General features: G+C 41.9%; 1 protein-coding gene across 1 annotated transcript in view; it reads left to right on the forward strand.

The window, feature by feature from the left end:
* Window positions 1-6,000, forward strand: part of LOC311234564 (sodium/calcium exchanger 1-like) — a gene marked incomplete at its 3' end in the record, with an annotated part of 397,303 nt that overhangs the window by 248,016 nt on the left and 143,287 nt on the right. The gene's annotated exons all lie outside the window — the stretch shown is intronic.

The following is a 6,000-nucleotide window of genomic DNA, read 5'->3' on the forward strand; positions in this document are numbered from 1 at the left end:
GCACAAAGCAAGCATTTGTTGACTCGCATGTTGATAAGAGTATTAAAACTTGGAACTTGAAAAAGATCTGTTTAAGGTAAAAAAAAAATTAAAATAAAAATGCGATTAATTTGCGATTAATCGCGAGTTAACTATGGACAATCATGCGATTAATCGAGTTAAATATTTTAATCGTTTGACAGCACTAATATATATATATAGTTTTTTTTTTTTTTTTTTTTTTTATATATATATATAGGTATATGTAAATTAATAATAATTATGAATTATGAGTGAATTTGTGTTTCACGTGTTGTCATAGAGAAACCTCCACTGAGTACAAGGTATCCGATTGCGCCGATTTACCCTTTCACTGCCACACGACAGAAGGTTAACTCTTTACTATCACACAACCGACGGTCGCCGGTTAACCTTCTGTGAATTGTCGCAGTGAAAGGGTTAATGAATGTGGTCCGCTTCGATGCGTATCTATTCACATTAATGTACTTCTGTTCTATTGACCGGGGGGGCCGGGGGGGGGGGTTCTGGCGGAGCTTCAAACAGCTGATACAACAACCTATAGGGGGATTCACAGTGTTGACAGTAGTTACTTTCTACTCCACTGAACTGCAGGCTCCACTGGAACAACTGTGCTGCCGCTGCCAAGAGGAGTTGGAGAAGTGTGATGCCTTAGGTTTGGAAGCGGGCGACCAGGCGGTCTGAGGACAACGGTGGTCACTGGGCAGCACGCAACACAGGACGATCGTAGAAGGAGAAGACGGCGGGGGGGGGGGGGGGGGGGGGCGAATGAACGGCATGCCTCGTAACACGTTTGTTTCATTAGTTCATGTTGATGATTCACTACGTTTGATAGGCGGCACGGTGGTGTAGTGGTTAACACTGTCGCCTCACAGCTAGAAGGTCCTGGGTTTGATTTCCCACTTGGGGACCAGGTCGCTGCGTTCCCAGGTACCCAGGTGGGGTATCTCCTGGGCCTTTCTGTGTGGAGTTTGCATGTTCTCCCCCCCGTGCTCGCAAGGGTTTCCCCTCCAGAAACAGAGATAAGCGCAATGGAAAAACATACAGAACAGATCGCTAACGCTGTCACGTCCCTGACGAAGATGGACAGGAGCACTTGGATTGGTTCCCGGGGTGCGGCCCCACGCTGCAGCCCATGTGTGCTCCCGGCTGCCCTTGGTGGGGAGGACGATGGGATGGGTCAAGCAGAGAGGCATTTCATCGGCGACCCAATGCATGTGTGTGTGTGTTCCTGTGTGTCGCCCAACACATGTGTGTGTTGCTGCATGACTAATAAAGACTTCTTCTTCTTACATGTGTGTGTGTTGCTGCATGACTAATAAAGCCTTCTTCTTCTTACACGTGTGTGTTGCTGCAGGACAAATAAAGTCTTCTTCTTCTTACATGTGTGTGTTGCTGCAGGACAAATAAAGTCTTCTTCTTCTTACATGTGTGTGTTGCTGCAGGACAAATAAAGACTTCTTCTTCTTACATGTGTGTGTTGCTGCAGGACAAATAAAGACTTATTCTTCTTACATGTGTGTGTTGCTGCAGGACAAATAAAGACTTCTTCTTCTTACATGTGTGTGTGTTGCTGCATGACTAATAAAGACTTCTTCTTCTTACATGTGTGTGTTGCTGCATGACTAATAAAGACTTCTTCTTCTTACATGTGTGTGTTGCTGCAGGACAAATAAAGACTTCTTCTTACATGTGTGTGTTGCTGAATGACAAATAAAGACTTCTTCTTACATGTGTGTGTTGCTGCATGACAAATAAAGACTTCTTCTTCTTACATGTGTGTGTGTTGCTGCATGACAAATAAAGACTTCTTCTTCTTACATGTGTGTGTTGCTGCAGGACAAATAAAGACTTCTTCTCCTTCTTACATGTGTGTGTTGCTGCAGGACAAATAAAGACTTCTTCTTCTTACATGTGTGTGTTGCTGCAGGACAAATAAAGACTTCTTCTTCTTCTTACATGTGTGTGTTGCTGCAGGACAAATAAAGACTTCTTCTCCTTCTTACATGTGTGTGTTGCTGCAGGACAAATAAAGACTTCTTCTTCTTCTCACATGTGTGTTGCTGCAGGACAAATAAAGACTTCTTCTCCTTCTTACATGTGTGTGTTGCTGCAGGACAAATAAAGACTTCTTCTTCTTCTTACATGTGTGTGTTGCTGCAGGACAAATAAAGACTTCTTCTTCTTCTTACATGTGTGTGTTGCTGCAGGACAAATAAAGACTTCTTCTTAGATGTGTGTGTTGCTGCATGACTAATAAAGACTTCTTCTTACATGTGTGTGTTGCTGCAGGACAAATAAATACTTTTTCTTCTTCTTCTTCTTCTTCTTACATGTGTGTGTTGCTGCAGGACAAATAAACACTTCTTCTTACATGTGTGTTGCTGCAGGACAAATATGAGTTAAATCTGGATTTAGTACCACCAGGCACCCGTTACAGAGCAGCAAAGACTGTGAATGAAATCTACTTTAAGTACAGTTGATTTTGTATAATACTGCCATACCTCCGGCATTTTTCACCAGATTGCAGTGTTTCCTTTTTTGACATTCACAGAAAGGTAAAGAAACAATATACATTGTATTTTATGGCAATAACATTCAGGTTTATTCGACCCATGATATATAGTTTAAATTTTTTTCTGGGTCATATCTCACGGATGGAACAAACGTAAACGATATTGCCAAAAATTAGAACGTAGTTAGATTCTGTACCTTTCTGTGAGCGTCTAGCAAAAAAACGCATTGCAGTCTGATGAAAAATGGCGGAGACATTTACATTATAAAAAAGTAACTGTACTTACAATAGATTTATTTAGGGTCTTTGCTGCCCTGTCAGGGGTGCCTGGTGATACTAAATCCAGATTGAACTCTGCCATTGGAAAAGAGAGATTTGGCCCGATCCATAGATGTGTGACTTGGCCATCAGAAGGTCATTCATAGGCCTGATATTCTATATTCTATAATCATATTTCAAATTGCATGTGTCCGGATGGCAGAATTCAGTACTGTATCTACAAAACCTCCTGTAAATCATCTGCCCTTTAATAATTTGCTAAATATACATGTGATCTCAAGAAGGTGCTGAATGAGCAATTTTCTTTCATATCTGGTTTTAGCATGGTGTTATTCACCGTCAAAGATGAACAAATAAAATGTATATTCTCCTTTGGTTCATTACAATTTACTCAAGCCTAGTAACAGACACAATATTTATGACATTGGGAATACATTCCCAGAGATCCATAGATGTCCCTAGATACCAAGAACATGCTAATGGACCGTCTAGAAGTGGAGCAATCTTCCATTTACTTTACAAATTTTACGCGAATTTTCTGAAAATATGGTTACGGTAAAATCATTGGTAAACAAACGTAGTGCTGAAAATATACACTTTGACTGCTGTTTTAATAGGGTTAGGGCAGTGGCGGCCGGTGGGTGCTTCGCCACTAGGGGCGCTATACCAAACATTTTGCAAACATGTACAGTACCCAACAGACTCATGGCAAGATGTGAGCGATTCGACTCACGCTCACGGCAATGAATCGGCTCTTATGAACGAGTCGCTCAGCTGTTACTACAACAACACACAACCAGTCAAATAAAGTATAGTCTAGACTCTAATTCACAACTTGAAACACAATATATAAATAGAAAAGTTAGAAACAAAACTCGCCCCGTCTCCAAACACAGGCAGATCTCTCCCTCTCTCCTTCTCTCTCTCACACACAGCGCGACGTGGAATCGATTCGTTACACAATCAGACCTATTATATACCAAGAATAACTTCAGTATGAGTACAGGGCTGTACACATATTTTGCATATTGTTAAACGAGCCAAGGCTAGCTATTAAACTATCGATATGAATCGAAAATCTGGGACCCTGATGTAAACAAGACAAACGTCTTTCTCTGGTCTGCATCCCCTTAACAATTGTGTGTATTGAGCCGTACTGTATTGTACCCATTCTGCAATCTGTTAATAAAGTTCTCATTCATTCATTCAAACATAGACGATATTGAACAAGCCATAATCCACGTATTTTCAATCCGAGAGAGCTGCAGTAGTTAAATCAATGAGCCATCGACACAGTCAGTGTGGTAACGTTATTATTGCATCCAAGATTGATACACGGCTGGCTAGGCAGTTGGTAGTCATAGTCTTGTGTTATAAAATAAATAAACAATCAGCAATGTCTCGCTTCATGAATGGCCAGCAGTAGCCTAACAGTACTGCTCCTAAAAAAACTATTTACAAACGTTAACGTTAACCACAGAGAGAGAGAGAGAGAGAGAGAGAGAGAGAGAGAGAGAGAGAGAGAGAGAGAGAGAGAGAGAGAGAGAGAGAGAGCGAGAGAGAGAGAGACTCACTGTTTAGTTGACACGTCCAGGGCTTGCCTTGATAAAGTGTATAATCCACTGTTGATGTACAGTATTCCAGACCACTGTCCACTGTGTCCAGACTGCATCCGCCATATAGCTTGTTAGCCAAGTGTTAGCTTGTTAGCAGTTGGTCACACAACACAAGTACTTCATTCCTTTGTCCATTTCCGAATTCAAACTACCTGGCGTTCTATCGCCATGCTCTAAGACAAACTCTAACCTTAACCAACTTTGAAAGAGTGCCTAAGCTTAACAGTCTAAAGAACTTGCAGTCACGGCACGCTCAGCTGCATGCATCTCACAACAACACAAATCTCTACCACCAACGGAGAACAACCTAGGAATAACCTAGAATTGGAACATTAGAAATTGGATTCGGCCAATCAGAGATCGTCTCTGTGAAATTCTGCTACGGAAAAAAATACTGGCGTCGGCCAATCAGAGAGCGTCTCCGCGAAATGCGGCTACAGAAATTCTTGACGCTACTGGCTAGACCGCTTCAAATCGCGCCCGGATTCCAACATAATAGTCATATTTCAACGCACAACGCGTTATGCACTTGTAACTGAGGGGTACAATTCCCTGACTGTATTGTTAGATATGATACTTACTACCACTACCTCTTGTACTTTAGACTCTGGCCACCCAGTACTAGGCATAAATAATTATGGTAAACACTCCCACGTAGATGAAACGATCCAACACAAATGTACCAAGTCGAAAGTCTGCGTTTAATAATAATTAATACATAGCAAAAGGTATGTATAGGATGCACTTTTATGGCAAATGAGTATTCGTTGGTATATCAATAGAGAACGTCCAATCTCTGGTGGCGCAGGCGGTAAATATACAACCTGGAATATTTAAGGAATAATAGCAATGATACTTTAATGATTATAGAACTGGATACACTAGGGGGAATTCCGGTCGCTTGTAAGACAACTGGAGAAGGGGGGGGGGGGTAGAGTCTGGCTGTATCCGTCTGGCCGAGGGTATCCTGGGAGAACCCACGGTTGTGCGGCTCGGTCTTTGGCACGATATAGTGCCAAATATGACTATTCAAATATTAATATACACGATGTCTCAATACCGATGGTAGGCCGAACTTGGCCTTACTCCCACACGTGGCGTCGCGGGGAGGCTTTACGTCTGTCACTCTATTGGAGGGTAAGAAACTGGACTAAAAAGGAAGTCCTACTTTAGTAGCGCAGTATATATACGCACTATGAACAAATAGTACCGTTAGTGGTGCGGTAGCCAGATTCCTACGCGGAACTAGGACTTGTTCGTACATGTTGAGCGGTACGTTTGAACTGGGTCTGGTCTGGGGGTATGGCAGCCTGGCACCAAGGTCTCGACCAATAGTAGAATGGAGACTATTATGGGATGTTCAGTAGGCTAGAATGGATATTCAATGCATATTGTACAAGGAATATACAAGGGATATCAGGGAATATTAGAGAATATACAAATACAATTAAATATATATATACAAATAAATATATATATTCGGTTTAATCTGGCCCTTCACAACAGCACTGATTGTCTGTGACGGATACAGCGATCAAACTGTGACGCACACTCAGAGCGCTATCGTGTCTA

This window comes from Notolepis coatsorum (genome assembly GCF_963971535.1).
Source record: "Notolepis coatsorum genome assembly, chromosome: 9".
In the NCBI taxonomy this organism is placed as follows: Eukaryota; Metazoa; Chordata; class Actinopteri; order Aulopiformes; family Paralepididae; genus Notolepis; species Notolepis coatsorum.